Consider the following 17,890-nt stretch of genomic DNA (forward strand, 5'->3'; position numbering starts at 1 on the left):
AGTGTGAGACTACAGCTGGCCTACATGTAGGTGGTATGATTGCATTTTCACTTTTTCATTTATAAATTCTTCTCTTCCTTCCCTTCATTTCTACTCATCCCATACATTCATCAAATATAGAAGTGTGTAGAAATGACAGGTTCCTCAAGTCATCACATAAGAAATATTTGTGTTTTCGGTGGATCCAGCCCTGGGAAAGAAAAAGAGTTTTTAGAATCAGCAAATCATCTTGGTCAGGTACTAGCTGAGAGAAAGATTCATTTAGTGTATGGGGGAGGCAGCCTTGGGTTAATGGGAGGTGTGTCAATGGCTGTATTTTTAGGAGGCAGTCAAGTTTTGGGGGTTGTCCCCAAAGCTTTAGCAAATGGGGACATCATTGGAAAAACAATTGGAGAGGAATTACAGGTCCCAACAATGTCTGACCGACTGAATACCATGTTTAACCATGCTGATGCCTTCATTGCCTTACCAGGTGGTCTGGGCACATTGGAAGAGATCTTTCATATTTCATCTTGGGCCCAACTGCACATTCACCATAAACCTATAGGTTTGTTAAATGTTAATGGTTTTTATGATAAGTTGCTCTCTTTCCTTGATCAAGCTGTGGAACAGGAATTTCTAACATCTTCGGCACGACAAATCATAATCTCTACTGCTACTGCTGAACAATTGATTGACCAACTACAATCTTTCATCCCTGTCATTGATCCTTGCATGAGTCGCCTAGATTGGTCAGCTAAGGAAAGCCGTAAAAAGCTTAGATTAGATTTGAGCCTTCATCTGTGAAACCTTGTGTCTTTTGTGTTATTAATAGCATATTATTTTGTTTTGTTACTTCTTATATTTGTTTAAGTGTGTTTCAGGTTTGTCATTGTTCGCTGTTTCAGGTGATGTTTTCTATACTCTATCTTTCTACCTTAGGACATTGAGGACAATGTCTCGTTTTGGTTGGGGGGAGAGGGTAGTAGTTAAAAAAAAAAAAAAACTAACAAACTAACTGTTGTTGTTTTTTAAAAAAAACCATTTGGCAAAACTGTTATTACTAGGATGGCAGAGTAAAGAGGAATTATTCTTGAGACGCATCGCAGTAAAAATTTTCTAATGGTTATTTGCAATATTCATAACAAGGCCTATTAGAATACTTCTTGAAATATTCAGGTTTACAAACTCTCGCATTGTTATCACTTGATTATGCTCATATACTCATTTAACAAGTATTATTAAACCTTCATTTTCACACACACACTTTAACATATGATTGTGGGTTGCACATTGGATTATTACATTATTTATGTTCTTTTGTTAAAGGTAACAACTAAGGGAAAGGGATAGTATATAATTTGCAAAAAAAATGATAATAAAAAAAAATGATAATATTGATGATAATAAAAACGTAGATAAGTTTGGTTTCGTAGCCTCCCTAACCTAAGCAATTAAGCTCGAAGGGGTGTTTTAACACCTAATACCCTAAAGTCAACTGACTTGGGAGCTATTGGCCCAAAGCTTGTTACATGGGTTAAGGAGAAAAGCTTAAGGGAATCAAACATTGTACTATCTACGTATCAGTATCTACAACCCGAGTTGTTAAGCTCGTAGGGGTGTCTCAACACCTAATGCCCTAAGACCAACTGGTCTGGGAGTCATTAGCCTAAAACTCGTTACATGGGTTAAAGATACATTATGTTGTATGTGTATATAAATAAAAATAAAAATAAAATAAAATAAAATAATAATAAAAAAAAGAAGAAAAAAAAGTAATAATAATAATAATCTCAACCCAAGGAAGTTCACCTTAAACATTTGAACATAATATTGTTTTCTTCCAACAAAAGCCCCATCATCTATGTTTTCATATATTGAGCACATAAAAAGAAGGTTTATTAATATCTTGTTTAAGAAGTATGAAGCAGTAATATAAATTTAATGAGAGTTTGTTTATCTGGATAGATTAATGGAAGTTGAATGATGAATGCCTTGCTTTGTGAAACTTGCAAATTGTTTCTCTATTTTAACGCTTTAGATTACTAGGGACTAGTAATAAGCTGGTTGGGGGGTGTGATTAGTACTTAAAAGTGCATGTTTATCAAGGTTTTATATCATCATTTTGCACTTAAAGTATCAATAACTCCTTAACTAAAGCATGTTTTATAATAACAAGTTTGATATTATAAGATACCTTAATTTATGGTAAATGCTCATTTTAAATGCAGGCCTATCACATAAATAAAAGGATTGACTGATGAGTTTAAGTATTGAAAGTGAAAGGACAAAGAGATGGCCAAACTTAGAAAAGAGATGCCGATGCAGTCCAAACCGGAACATTGCTCGGTAATTGGATCATATCTGGAGCTCTAGATCTCGGATTTAGGTCTATTTTATATGGATGGAAAGGTAAGACAAAGGCCTACAACTTTCATGGGAGACCAAGATTTAAAAAGGCCGTTTTGAAGTCCAAATTGAAGGAATAACGAAGAAGTCCGAAGCTGTCTTGCAGCCCAGACACTATTTAGTGTTCAGCCCATATCTTGAGTTCTAGAAGTCCAAATGACCTCATCTTTTTTTTGTTGGAAAACTGAGACAATTTCCTAGAACATTCCTGAGGATTCTGGGCAAATTATGATGTTAGAAATGACGTCTTGTTCAGACAAGAAGATAAGGATTGTCACCAAGTCAAGATGTGGCCACCCACTCATCAATTAATTAACAAATCAATAGTTCCAAATTTTGGCCTATAAAAGGAGGCACTTACCATGTATTGAGGCATCTTGGTTTCCAGATCAAGATCATGCTCTTGCTTTCTCTCTTTGTATTGCTTATGTTTTTCTTTCATTAATATCAAGTTTATGCACTTCATTTCCTTTCTTTTACTTAGTTAACTTCTTTCTCATTTATGTTCTTATCTTGTCTATTTATGTTTCTTTCTTTCATTATGTTTAGCTAAGTTAATTATGTCAAGGTGAAAAGGGTACACTAATGGTGTAAGAATAAGTATAATATAAACTTAACATGGACCTTAACGTTGGATACTAACATGTTTTATATTTGTTATCTTGTTCACTTTTAATACTTTGCTTGTTAAATGGTTAATCTAGATTTATGTTGTATAACACTTGGTACAACAAATACTTGGTACTTTCATAGCCCATACTGTATGGTATAACCGACACCTGAGCTATGAAAGGGACTTGATTTGTTGTTAACATAAGTTATAATCATGAATGCCTGCCAACATTTACAAGTATTAGCTTTATTCGAATAAGACAACTAATGTAATCATGTTAACAATTTATAATCTGATTGGAACCTCTTTATGTGTGGTTTCCAATTGAGTAACAAGAGTTTATATTATACTTGTTTGAAGTACCATTAGTGGATCCTCTAACCTTGACATTCGTTTTTATCATTGTTTAATCCTTACATTAATCTTCCAACTCAAAGTTCTCATTAATTTCTTCATCTACTTCTATTACTACTACTACTACTACTATTATTTTTATTATTATTGTTGTTGTTGTTATTTACATTCTGTAATATATCCCTTTGATCTTTTTATAAACTCAGTATATAGGCTGGAAACCTGTGACCCGATCTTTTAGATCATTCTCAGGTATAACAACGCCACGTACTGAGTATTATAATTATTATTATTGTTGTTGTTGTTGTTGTATTGTTATTTATAATTTATACAATTAACCTCTCTGTGGTTCGACCCCGGTCTTGCCGGGTTATTTATTACTTCGACACTCCTACACTTGGAAAAAGACATCAAGCTTTTGGTCGTGTCAATTGTATGATAAAAGTATATGTGAATGGTTTGCTTCACTAGCTTACTTAGAAAAGAAATATATTTGTTTTTTACGTGAAAAGAGAGGGTTCTTACATGTTTCCACTTCCTCTACCAATCTTCGAGGGCAATGATAGCAAAGATATTAGACTTGTCGAATACAAAAGAAAACTTGCCATAACCTAGATGGATAGGGAAAGTGATTTCATGAAAGTATGGGTCATGAAGGATTATAATGGAAAATAATGGAACAAAAGGCATTCCATAAACATTGGGATTTTAACAAGGAAAAAACCCCATGTAAGTCCATTGGCCTTTTACAATGTTGATGTTGTGCTAATGGGAAAATATTTTCCTAACATGATATTTTTCAACTTCAAGACCAGTACATTGATGTATTGTGATTAGAGAAGGGTTTACTTCATGGATGTTTCCCATTTCGATCCACTTATATTGTAGAGGAAGGAGCATAGTTATATACCTTGAGAATAAACTTTTACATAAATTGAAAATAATATAGATGAAAAAAGGAAAATGAGATAATTAATGTATAAATTAAATAAATAAGGGATCATAAATTTTTCTTGTATGAATTTCTCATGTAAAACCCAAGAATAAAACTCTACAAAAAAAAAATTCAAATAAATTAAATTGCTAGGGTTTTTTTAAGAAGAAGAAGAAGAAAATAGTTATGACCAAATTGTAAAAAACAGGAAAGAATGGGCCAAATTATAGTTAAAAGAGAATGGAACTATAAATACCCCCGTTCTCTCCTCCATGTGGTCAACTGTATAAGGTAAGGAGGAAAGGGGAGATTTCAGATTTTCTCCACCAAAATTAAGGGAAAAACACCAAAATTTTTAGGACTATATAAAATTTAAACTACTAAGTAGAGATAACACTCATTGACAAAGAAATCAACAACGAAACAAGTGAAGAAATTGTAAGGGAAAAAGAAGGAAAGGGCTGGCTGCATGCAAGGAAGGAGAAGCTAAAAATATTTAACCAAATTTGAGTTGAAATCCAAATTTTCTTAAGGTAAGGATGTTGGATCTAATTATGAAAACCAATTTGAAATTTAATTAGGAATTGTGCACCAATTTCAAATTTTGTAAATTAGGGTTCTTGAGTGAAATTTGGGAGAATTGCATAATTTGCTAGAATGAAGTTAATTAAACTATATAAGTTGTTTTGAACATGAAAAGTGTGCAAAATTATCAAAGAAAAATCAATGACCAAGGGATATGAGTGGCAGGCCATGTGAGGGTTGAATGGGAGAAAAAGAAATTCTGAATTTGTACTTGAAAAACCTTACAATATGTGTTATGATGTGAAGAATGAGTAAATAAGACAAACCATTGCATAGAAAGGCAAAGGGGACCCTTAGTCCCTTTATGCCAAGTTCGTCCAAGAATAGATTGAGGGGATGGAGGAAGAGTTTTGGCATGCTATGTGTTATTGTTGTATGAATTAATTGTAGTAGGAAGCTTACTAATAGGAAAAGCATGAAAACTTGATAATAGGAAACTTTGTGAGTCAAATGCATGTGTTACGGTAAGTGGAAATGAAATTATTAACCATGGGTATAACTTATGGTTCAACTTACAAGGAGTCATGAAATGTAGGAAAAACTTAGGAATAGGTGTCTTAAAAGAAAAGGGAAAATAGGGGTAATGGAAAGTTTATCTAAAAACCATCGGTGAAAACTGGATAGATTCGTTACCTTGATTCTAGAGAATATACGGGCTTGACAATGATAAAATCAAGGGAAGAGTTCTTCATAGAAGTTATAACCAGGGATGTTGGCTTTCCAACGAATCTGACCTCGCTTAATCTAGAGCTCTAGAACCCAAAATATAGGTAAATATCTTATGAGAGGTCAAGTAGTCACCTCTGTTGGTAGATTTGACCAATTGATAAAATAAGGAAACTTAATTGTGTTAAGGGTAGAATCAGACTCCTTTCACTCAGGAAATGTGTGGTGATGTGTCTTAAGATTCAAAGAAAATAAGTCGTATTCAAAATAACCAAATTAGTGATGATAGTTATAATTTAATAAAGAACAATGATCTAAAGGGATATAGTGGGAAACATAAATCTAAAGGAAACAATTGTTAAAAAGAAGTCAACACTGTTGTTATTATTACTACTGTTGTTGTTATGAGAAATGATGTGGTATACTTGTGGATTCAGGAGGGACCATAGGAGGGGCACAACAATAACAAAGGAACATAAAGTAAGCTTCTGCAATAGGTAGGTGTTCTACACCCATATCTTTCTTAAATGTATATAATTATGAAAGCTTGTTTAATTTTTGGATTTTATACATAAATGTTGTCAAAAGGGAAGCATCTAATGAAATAAATAAGAAATAGAAACAAACTTGATTAACTATTCCGGTGGGGAATAGTTAATGATACCAATGGGTTCCATTGATATCGATTTTTCCTTGGATTCGATTAGTCGTTTCCGAGAATAGGAGGCTAATGATGTCGGTAGGGTTTACTAACATTGGTATGATCATCCCGAAACATGAGGGATTTGAACTCGATAAACTATTCTGGGTTAAGAATAGTTAATCATATTGATGGGCTACATCGATATTGGTATTTTCATGCAATTTGATTAGCTATGCCTGGTATGGAGGCTTATGATATCAAGGGTCCTTAACATCGACATTTCTGAGGATATTTCAAAGTATTGTTGGGACTTGATTAACTATTTTGGGTTAGAAATAGTTGATGATATCAAGAGGTTGTATTAATATCGGTATTCACGATAAATTTAATTAGTCGGTCTCAGTAAGGGAGACTAATGATACTAGTAGGATTCATTAGTATTAGCATTACCATCCCAAGGTTTTAGGAAGAAATAACAAAAAAGATATGATTAGTTATCTGGTGAAGAATGGTTAATGATACCAATAAATTGGTATTGACACTTTTTTGAAGGAATTGTCCTTTGATATAAATATTGTGATATTGGATGGAGATTGAGAATGGAATAGAAAATGTTAGCGAATTCATAAGAGAAATCTTAAAAAGGACCAAGTAGGAATTGTAGGGAAATATGAATGAATGGTCTTGAATAAATTGCTTGATTACCAATATTAATAGTGTTTTCCATGATATTTATATTTAAATGTTATATTTGTTCCATGTCCATCACACTCACGACATGAATGAGTGATTTTTAGATCTTTCTATCATTTAGTTATATAGCTTTAGGTGAATACTTAAGTATTTTGTATTTTAAGAAATTGTTATGACTTGAATTGTAATAATATCTTTTAAATTGAATGTATGAACTTAAATTTTATTTTCATGTATTTATAATCTACATGTATGTGTGTTTACTTATTTAGTGTCATTTAATACTTCATTTCTATTATATTAATGATTGAGATATTGTGATTCCATTGATATTGATTGTTGAAATTGAGACTCGGGATGATTGGGTAGTGATTGGATAATGGTTAATGGAAGTGTGACAGGTTGTTGTCGATAACTTGGGACCTCCTAGTATAAGAGAGACTTTGTCAAAATTTCAATGAACCCTTGTATGAATTTGATTTTTTTAAAAAAAAAATTACCATGTTTTTCCTTAAATTATGATTGGTGTGTTGTTCTGATAACTAGGATGTTACAACAGTTGGACACAACATTAGAATTGTTATGTGACTTATGCCCTCAAGAACAATTACCGCAAACCACCATTCCCTAGGTGGTATAATCTAAATGAGAGATGTTATTGTGAAACTATCATTTGGCATTTTATTTTTCCTCTTTACTCGGAGTAATATAATGGCAATTTGTTAGAAAGGTTGAACTCTAATATGCATCAAGATGCTAAGAAACACCCCTACCTTTTCAAAACATTATGTGACCAAATCAGTTTTATAATAATCTTTTACCAAAAAATCAATAAATAAATATGCATTTTGATTTAAAAAATAATTTGATTTTCACTCAAAACAATATTTTGGCTTCCTATTTATAGGATGAAAAATGAATCATTCAAGCAATTTTCATTTTGAGGTGACCAAATAATTCTGAACCAAGACACGAAAAATTAAAAATGCACAAAAAGCCCGCACCTTATGTCTTTTATGCCATATTTTAGTTGTTTGCATAATTGCATATAGTTCGATTTGCTACTCATTGATTCATAAAAACATAAGTTCCAAACAAGTACACTAAACAAGGACAAAACTTATTGATTCTAACCACTTGCGCTTGAAATGATGAAAGAACATTTTTATTATCCCTTTATATTATAAAATATATCCTTTATGGTCCCTATATGAGCCTGAAATAGTTTTTTCTTTGTAAAAACCCTGATTATGATCATACCTCACACTAGGAAAAATGAAAATTCAAAAGATTAAGAGTTGATTCCAACTATGACCACACCCCACACTAGGAGCAAATGGAAGTTCCAAAGGTCAAAGGTTGATCCAAACTGGGATCATGCCCCCACACTAGGGGTTAGGCAAAAATTCACATATCAAAGACTAGGGAGATGTTATGAAAAATTCAAAGAGCCTAAAAAAATTAAAATATTAGGGGGCATGCCCAAATGAAAAGATAAAAAAGACCAAATAAAGGTCAAAATAAAATAAGGATGCCTTACGAAAGCAATAAAAAAGGGTGAATCAAAGAAACATGATGAAAAGATCGAAAGACACAATGACAGTGATCCTAAATTCTTAAGACCTTAAAACACTCTTTGAGCCTATAAATCCCTTTCTCTCATAGTCAAAAGTCATAGCCTGCAGTACATGTTCTTTAAAAGTCATTTCTAATCAAGTAAACAAGCAAACTGAACAAAAAAATGACACTCTCAAAATGCAAAAAGACTTTTCATAAGAATCATGATATTATGTAATCATAATCATATATCAAAGGGTAATCCATGCTTTCAGGCATGAAGATGCCCCTCAAGTGCATCTTTAATCAAAAGATAGACACATCTAGTTCAACTAAGGGTGATGTTGCCTACGAAGTTTATGAATTACTCAATGAACTCTAGCAGCAGTTGAGAGTAACGCTGCATTTGAGGGGCATCTTCATGTTTGAAAGCATGGATTACCCTTTGATATATGATTATGACTCCTAAAAGATGTTATCACATGCGTGTATTTGGATAAATGTTGAAAGGATGCACGTTACCTAGATTGACCGAGGACAATCTGCTTTGAAACCCATCGATTTAAGGTGCATTTCACCGTACAAATGTCAATGATAAAAGGAACATTAGTGATGATGATAATGTATTTCTTTCTATGATCGAGTCTAGCTTATTACAAAGCCTTGAAATGAAAGAGAATCTCTAAAGATATATTTCGTTTAAAAGGATAAATGTAGCCATATTAGTTAAAGAGATGTTGAAGATCATTAGCAAAGGATGACTATAATGGTTTTCTTTAAGAATCCAGGAAATGTTATTATATTGTAGAAGCATGGCGCAATTAAGGGACAGCTTTATAGCTAGATAAGTACATATAATGGTTGATAGAAATATCAGCAATAGTTGTTTGATAAGATTAGACGGAATGAGAGCAATTAATTGTGAAGAACATCGAGTACAAAATTATAAGCTTTTGTTGTAAGTTATAAGTAGAAAAGACACATTCATGGAAATGAAAATGCATGTCTAAATGACTTAACAATTCCATGGTGGTTGATGATATCATATGCTTGAAGAATATAGTTAATCTAAAGGCAACTATGTGGTTGATTGACAATCTAAGATGAGGTTAAGATTAGAAAACCTTTTGATGATTGTTGGAAGAATACACACAACTGATCATAGGGTAGTTTTTGAAATAATCCAATAATTTGAATGATTTGTTAAACTCTCGTATGATAAAACAAACAATAACATACTTGGAGGAATGGTATGGCTTGATAAACAATAAAAACAATAATCGCTATGGACAATCCAAGATGAGAGCACTTACATTCAAGTAGAGGATTGGCATATGTTAAACTTGAATGAGCTGATGGATCAAGGGATTAAGAAAACGTAGCAAGCAAAGACAACCTATTATGATGAAGTATGAAAAATAAAAGGCTTATATTTCAAACCAGGTAAGGATACATACATACTATCCAACTACAATACATTGCATAGGTGTTTTTGAAATTTTACAAGAAAATCCACGATGAAATTAGATTTGACAAATAAAGAATTCCTTGAGCTATAATAGCAAGGAATCTTAGTTTTAACCCTATAATCAAGAAAAAAAAAGAAGATAAACCTATTATTATGAGTTTATTAGTTCTTTGGCGTTGGGGAGTTTCAAAATGTTCAAATCCCTTGACCAAGAAGTATCATATGTCAACCTTCCAATCAAAATGTTTCAAATTGAATCAAAATAGTTAAGATGCCTTTGGACAGTTCCAGTTGAAAGGAATCGCTAAAATACAGGATTTCAAGTCAATTGAGCTAAAAATAAAAGTCACTGAGAAAATAGGACTCCACCAGAAAAACAATGCCAAAAGAATAATTCTAAGAATATAGTTCTCCTAGTAGCTGTAAAAGCTCAACAGCCACCGAGACTTCATTTTTTTATTTACTAAAATTGAGGCTTCCACATTTCTAACCTATCAGGCCAACTAAAACCCAATTGTAGTTCCCTTTCAACTAAAAAATAGCCAAGGATATCTGTGATAGCATGCGACAACAACAACACCAGAGTTCTACCCTCAATCATGTTACTAGCCCGCACACTAGACCTCTCTGTCTTTCCCATTTTACTTGATCTCCTCAACCACCCATTTCAACCTTTTCACTATTTCAGTTCAAATCAAACCCAACTTTTCCATTTTATTCCCAAGTGGCCATAAATAACCATGACCGACGACTCTCTCTCTTCTCTACACCAACCACAATAACAACCAAAAAACTAACGCTAACTCACTCTCTTTGATCTTATACCGTGATGACATATACGCCATTTGCATCAAAGTTTTGGTTTTAGCAAATCAAAAAAAAAAAGAAAAAAAATGGAATGCTTACTAGTGGAACATTCGTTTTTGCAAGTATTGTTTAGTGTCATTGCCGATACAAGAAGGAAGAGGAAGAGGAACCACTCTAGATCCATCTATTTTCTTTGTCTTTACTGGCAACAACATGTGAACCTATGCATCACTCGTGTTCTACCACTTCTAGAAGTCTTCCAACATTGTTCCAGAGTTTCTAGCAACTCCTCCATACTATTTTCAACATTTGGGAAGGACCGTGTTGCAAATTTTAGATTTTTAATATGTGTGTTTAAATTATTGTTAAATTAAGAGTTTTTGGTGGTTTGTAAACATGTGAAATTTTTTGGTGTGTGTGGAATGTGTTGAGTTGTGCCTTAGCCAACCTTTCTATTTATATAGAGGTAGCAGAACACTGCAGTAACTGTAATGATTACAACATCTTATATTAGAATCCTATTCTGATAGATACATGAATAACTGTAATGATTACAACATCCTATATTAAAATCATATTCTATAATATACCCCCTCAAGCTGAGGGTGGGGGATCAATCCTGAAGCTTGAATCGAAAAGCAGTAAAGGATGCAACAGGAAGTGGTTTAGTCAATACATCGGCAAGTTGATCCCGAGAGGGAACAAAACAAATCTGAATTTCTTTCTTGGCAACACAGTCACGGACAAAGTGATAATCTACTTCAACATGCTTAGTACGAGCATGGAAGATAGGAATTACTAAGAGATAGGTAGCACCAAGATTATCACACCAAATGGTAGGGGCAGAGACTGAGGGAACCTGCAAATTTGTTAATAAGTATTAAATCCAAATGACTTTAGCGGTACCATCAGCAAGGGCTTTATATTCAGCCTCAGTAGTGGAGCGAGCAACAGTGCGTTGCTTGCCGGATTTCCAAGAAATCGGTGTCTGACCAAAAAAGACAAGATACCCGCCCGTAGACTTGCGATCATCAATACTACCAACCCAATCTGCATCTATAAAGCCATGTAGAGCAAAAGAGGAGCCTCGAGTGACATGGAAACCATAAGATGTCGTACCTTTAAGATAGCGTAAAATACGTTTGACAGCGGCCCAATGAGAATCTGTAGGAGCATACATAAACTGACAGACTCTGTTAACAGCAAAGCATATATCTGGATGGGTGAAGGTAAGATATTGAAGAGCACCCACGATATGATAAAATCATGTAGGATCAGTGTAACAACCCCGATTTCCCACATCCTTTTTCGCAATACATTGGAAATTTTCAGGTAAATTTTTATATATATATATATATATATATATATACAGAGTCTCCCCTATAATAGGAGGTCCCAAGTTATCGACAAAACCATATTACACTTCCAATTTTAATTCACATCCTGATCCAATCATCCTGGATCTCAACTCAACTCAAGATCATCAACACAACACATGTTATTCAATAACATCATATAATGTAATTCAAGTTAAAGATTCGATTTCCAACTCTAAACATGCATGGTTAAATAGGTACTTAAAGTTACAAACATTAAATTAAAGTCATACATTCAAATTTACAAATTAATATTACATTTCAAGTTTTAGGATATAAGACTCTTAATTTACAAATAATTACATGGTCAAAAGCAAAAGGTAACTAAACCAATATCATTCCGGACGCGACCTTGATGGACCTGAAAAATAGAAATTAACGTGTACACATAAATATAAAAAGATAGTAACAAACAATAACAATGATAGGTAATAATCTTCATAGAATTTCTTTTGAGACATAAAATTAGGTATAAACCTCTTTTACAACATGCATTTTCAATCTATTACCAATATCCATCTAATATCCTTTCCCATTTATTGAGAATAATTTCATCTTGGAAATCTCAACATAACTCAACGATTTTCGAACACCATCTCCTTATAAATCAATTATCTCTTTATACCAAGACATTTCTCTCTTGATATCCTTAGCTTATCTCATTCCTTTGGAATAACTAATTAATATTTTTCCTTTTATTTTCTAGAAAGTAATCGCCGACACTAATAAATCTCAATAGTATCATTAGTCTTTTAATATTGAGATAGACTAATCACTTACATTCACGTACCGATATTAACACAACCGATTAGTATCATTAATTATTCTTATCCGGAGTATCAAATCTTATTCATATCTGATTTACCATCAAAGCTGCCGATGTCAAGAACCCTTGACACTATCAGCCTCCTTACCTGGAGTAGCTAATCACACCAAAAATGGTTGTCGATACCAATGTGACCCATTAATATCATTAACTACTCTCGACCCAGAATAGTTAATAAACCTATCTTTTTCACTGAACCAGGAGTAACCATGCCGATGTTAGCAATCTTTACTAACATCATTAGTCACCCAATTGCTCGGGATCGACTAATCAATTTAAGAAATGCCAGCACCAATGAAACCTCATTGATACCATTAGCAATCCAAACCCGAATTGCTAATCAATGTCGTCTGAAATGCCGATACCAATGAAACCTCATTGATACCATTAACTATCCAAACCCGGATAGCTAATCAGTGTCACCCTAATTGCCGGTACCAATGAAACCTCATTGATACCATTAGTTATCCAAACCCAGATAGCTAATCAATGTCACCCTAAATGCCGGTACCAATGAAACCTCATTGATACCATTAGCTATCCAAACCCGGATAGCTAATCAATGTCACTTGAAATTTCCATTCGTATCGATCCCCCTTCTTCTTCTTTTCTTCTTCTTCTTCTTCTTTTTTTTTTCTTTTAACATCATATGCATTATAACAATTGTTGCTAAGCATCATTCCCACACAAACTTAGTTATCGACACTACGACCATAATAACATAATTAATTCGATACATAACAACACACGCAAGTCACTCCTATTTGTTCAAACATTATCCTAACCAATAGAGATATACTATTGCACATAAGGTGCTCTTACTCATTTCAATATCATCGAAGCAATAAAACAATAAATTCTAAAATTTACCAATAAGTTTTCTCAACTTAAAAAGACAAGGTGCGATATACCTGCTTCCTTCACATAAATTATTTAAACACAATGCATCATCAGTATACATATATAAATCGAGCATCAATAATTTAATCATAATATACCATTAATTTACCACCCTAAAGTCGGTACACTTCATTTTTGTTATTATACATCTAACTCGACAGTCAATACAGTAGCGCTACTAACTTTATTCAAACCAGCTAGTCCACTATATTTTACTCGACATAAACATTCACAATTACACAAGCACAAGTACATTTATAGAAAATACCATTTATTTAACTCTAACAAGTATTGTAAAAACAAAAGTTTGAGGTGTAAGACACCTACCTAATGCTTGAACTCGCGCAAAAGTCCCATGCTACTGAACAGATTCTGCAATCTCTCCTGTATCATTAAAGATACATATCAAATGCGGCTCCACCATAATTGAAAATTCCATTCTAAAATTCATTTAAATTTAGAATCGCATGACACATGCATTCGCATATTTATTTATTTATTTCCTTTCTTTTCATGACTTGTTTTTCCAGACTGAGTATCTTTAAACATGACCTAACAATCTTAATTTATTTTATTTTATTTTATTTTTGTCTACTCAATCCATCATGTACAGACTTAGTAACATCACATCCTTGCATTTATTCATACTATTGAAATTAATTCATTTTCCTTATCAAACCAACTCTTAGCCGAATGACCTTATTTTTTATTTATTTATTTTCATGATGAGTTTTCCAATTCTTTTTCATAAGTCCACTTTACTTCATCTTAAGTAAATTTAACAACATATTTTCATCATAATTCCATGTACGCCTTAATTTAACATTTTCCTCCTCTTTTATTATCCATTTGGACAGCGTTAAAATTCCACAAAATGACATTTTCCTCACATTAATCTATTATCTTAAACATAACACAACTCATTTGGCATTCAACAAACCATAATCCCATAAAAATCCCCATAACATTAGGTCGACTAAACTCAAGTTCAAGATTTCCATTTTTGGTTGGATTCCATATTATAATGAGAATTTGAATCTTTTTAAAATTCTTCCAATTGACAATCTACCTAATTTTCTTTATACAAATATATTCAGCCATACCTAGTTTTCATAGAAAATGAATCAAAGTCTTATCTCCTTATTTCTTCTTCATTTGGCCGAATGCCTTCATTCATGGTGAGGGATGATTCTCTTTTTAATTATTCCATATAAACCTTTACCAATTCATTTCATATCTATTCTAACCTCATTCAACTCAAATTCCATAGCAATTAAAACAATTAAGCTCATCCTCTCATTTATATGTCTAGGCCGAATCTTTGCATTAAATGGAGGATAAAGTTTTCTTCTTTCAATTACCACTAGACCCAATCCTTTTTAATGCCTAAAAACATATATCCATTAAATCAACAAACTCAATGTCCCTTCATCCAAATTTCAAAACTTTCCTAACACATTTTACAACACAATTAATCTATAACAACACTAATAACAAGAGCACATTTTACCATTATATCTTAAATAAACCCTACACCCACACAATTCTAATTTCATCAAAACATGTAATTAAATCAAGCTTCCTAAATGTTTTACTAAGACTAGCAATAGATTCAAATAGCAACAACTCATCCACCTTTGATTATTTCCTTGAACCCAACGGTCAGAATATATATCATTGTGTTGTGTACAATATATCTCAAAATCAGAATAATCCAACGGTTGGATCTCCATAGATCTGAATAAAACCGAACTAACCTGAAAATAGACGAGCTATTGTTCAACATGAACCAAACCTTGCCGGAGAGTGCGTTTCCGATCTCCACCGTCCATAATGTAGGCCACATCTAGGCGCACCACATATCCAAAAATAGGCACGATCCAACGGTGGAAGAGAGAGACATCGGCCGGCGACCAAAACTGCCCTGCAGGTATATTTCCTTTTGTTTTCCAGAACACTTCCGATGATGATGGCTGCTCAATGGATTATTTTCCTTCACATCCCTCCGGTCAGTTTATAGAGAAGTGTGAGAAGCACAATATATCCAAAAATCAACATGATCCAACGGTGGATTCAAGAGATATGGCCACCGAAGCATTATTGGTTCATCCAAATCCTGCACCTCTCTGTAACCGAATTCTCTATTGTCTCTCATCCCTTTTCGTTTTTCTTTATCTTTTTTTTTTTTATTTAATCTGGTGGCCTTTTGCTGTTTTTAAAGGCACCATTGTTTTCCTAATTACATTTATGTCCCTCATTTATGTATTTATATATTATTTGTTTTCTTTTTTTTTTCATGGAAACCATCCGGTTTGTTTCTGCTTAAATCGTTAGTCTTTACCAAACTCCTATTGGGATGATATATTTCACTAATGTAGGAAAACATATTAATAGACTTCATGCAAAATTTCATCCCAATCCAACGATTGGATTGAGAGCTCTGCTTTCTAATGTAAAATTGGTCAGTTTACGACTTTTCGTCAACTATCCAAATTTTCTTGTTCAATCTTCACATAAAATAATATCAATTATCCTTCTAAACCTTTAAGGTCATTTTATTATTTTGGAATATATTCATTTTGTCATTTCTCTCATTATTTTATTCATCAAAACACGTTACCAGTTTCTTTGTCTTTATGAATTCTAAAACAAAATTCATTTTATGGAGGTCATCCCCTCCATTATATATCACTTTCAGTCTTACGTTTACATGGCAGGTTATACATCCGCATATTTAAATCATAAATTTTCCAGGGTTTCACAATCAGAGAATGAATGATCCGGTAATAAAATGACTTTCGAAGGGGAGACTAGAGTATCAACTGGTTTGCAGGAAGTCATACCAGCTCGGGTGAGGATGTCAAGAATATATTTATGTTGACGCAACATTAAACCCATACTGGTAGACTGAACTTCAATACCCAGAAAGTAGTGAACAACACCTAAGTCATGAAGCTTGAACTCAGAGCTGAGTAACTGTATAAGGTGATGGAGCATAGCAGAGTTGCTACCCGTGAGCAGAATATCATCAACATACACCAGGAGATAAAAGATATTAGTACCATCAGATAAGATAAACAGAGAGGTATCAACCTTGGAAGCTCGGAAACCGATGGAGAGCAAAAAATCACTTAGACGAGTGTACCATGCTCTCGATGCATGTTTCAAACCATACAATGATTTGTGCAATCTGAACACATGAGATGGAAGAGAAGAGTCAACGAAACCTGGAGGCTGTTTCATATAGACCTCCTCAGTAAGAACACCATTGAGGAAGGCATTATGAATATCAAGCTGATGAATCTTTCAATTTCGCGAAACCGCGATAGAGAAAACCAATCGGACAATGGCCTGCTTAATAACTGGACTGAAGGTTTCAGAATAATCAATACCTTCCTGCTGGGTAAAACCTCTAGCAACAAGGCACGCTTTATAGCGCTCAATACTACCATCAATACGACGTTTGATCCGATATCCCCATCTATTTTCAACAACGTTCATCGAAGGATGAAATGGAACCAAAGACCAAGTGCGATTTTTGTGTAAAGCGGCGATCTCATCACACATATAGCATTATGCCAAACTACATACCAGTTAGCATCAGAGAATGCAAAAGGCTTAGAAGAGGGAGAATACAGTACCCGTGTGGAGGTAGAAGTAGTGGCAGCAGAAGCAACCAGATTAGTTGTCTTCGGCTGTCGCGGTCTAAGAGTTATAGGATGTCTGTTGTGTGCTGGTGGAGATGTAGGGGAAGACGGTTGTAGCGAGGAGACTTGTGGCAGCTGATAAGAAGACAAATCAACCATATGTTGCAAACCAGCGGGAGAGGATGATAAAGAAGCAGCCTCAAGCACAGGACTGTCAGCAGAGGAGGGGCCGGAAGTAGAGACTAAAGCTGCAGGAGTGCTGGCCAGGGAGGGCAAAGTAGAGGAGGGACTAGAAAGTGCCCCAAGACCATGAGGAGAGGAGACCAATTGACGATCTGAACCTGCATCATAAGGGTTAGATAAACAAGCATGGATGATGGCCAAGGGATGGGTGGAGGCTGTGGTCGGGTGGCTGTTTAAAGTGGCAAAGTGG

At 33.8% G+C, this 17,890-nt stretch overlaps 1 long non-coding RNA gene across 1 annotated transcript; it reads right to left on the reverse strand.

Moving 5' to 3' along the window:
• Positions 1 to 12,250: 12,250 nt before the first annotated feature.
• On the reverse strand, positions 12,251 to 15,990 carry LOC118042568 (uncharacterized). Its single transcript, XR_004686476.2, has 3 exons — positions 15,568 to 15,990; positions 14,138 to 14,194; positions 12,251 to 12,445 (listed from the first exon to the last, which is right to left on the reverse strand). It is a non-coding gene; the product is annotated as an uncharacterized lncRNA (long non-coding RNA).
• Between the last annotated feature and the right edge of the window lie 1,900 nt (positions 15,991 to 17,890).

This window comes from Populus alba, chromosome 1, assembly GCF_005239225.2.
Source record: "Populus alba chromosome 1, ASM523922v2, whole genome shotgun sequence".
Taxonomy (NCBI): Eukaryota; Viridiplantae; Streptophyta; class Magnoliopsida; order Malpighiales; family Salicaceae; genus Populus; species Populus alba.